Genomic DNA, 455 nt, shown 5'->3' on the forward strand with positions numbered 1-455 from the left:
CTTACTGCAGCCCCACTGTGTATAAACACATAACCTGTCTGAGATCTAGCATTGTGTGTGTCAGATAAGTACCCAACATCTGCATATCCGGCCAAGCTATCATCTGGTCGGCACGTATAGAACAAACCAAGATCGGTTGATCCTTGCAGATATCTGAACAGATGTTTTATTCCGTTCCATTGCCTAAGTGTCGGACATGAACTGAATCTAGACAGTAAACTCACGGCAAAACTAATGTCCGGTCTAGTATGGCTAGCTAAATACATTAAGGCTCCAATGGCACTTAGATAAGGTATTTCTGGCCCGAGCATATCCTCGTCCGGCTTCCTTGGTTCGAATGGGTCCTTCTCAAGGTCTAAGGAGACCATAGGACTCGACAAGGAATGAACCTTGTCCATATTGAACTGCTTGAGTATCTTTTCTGTATATGTCTTTTGATGCACAAGGATTCCATT

This window comes from Brassica oleracea, chromosome C8, assembly GCF_000695525.1.
Source record: "Brassica oleracea var. oleracea cultivar TO1000 chromosome C8, BOL, whole genome shotgun sequence".
Taxonomy (NCBI): Eukaryota; Viridiplantae; Streptophyta; class Magnoliopsida; order Brassicales; family Brassicaceae; genus Brassica; species Brassica oleracea.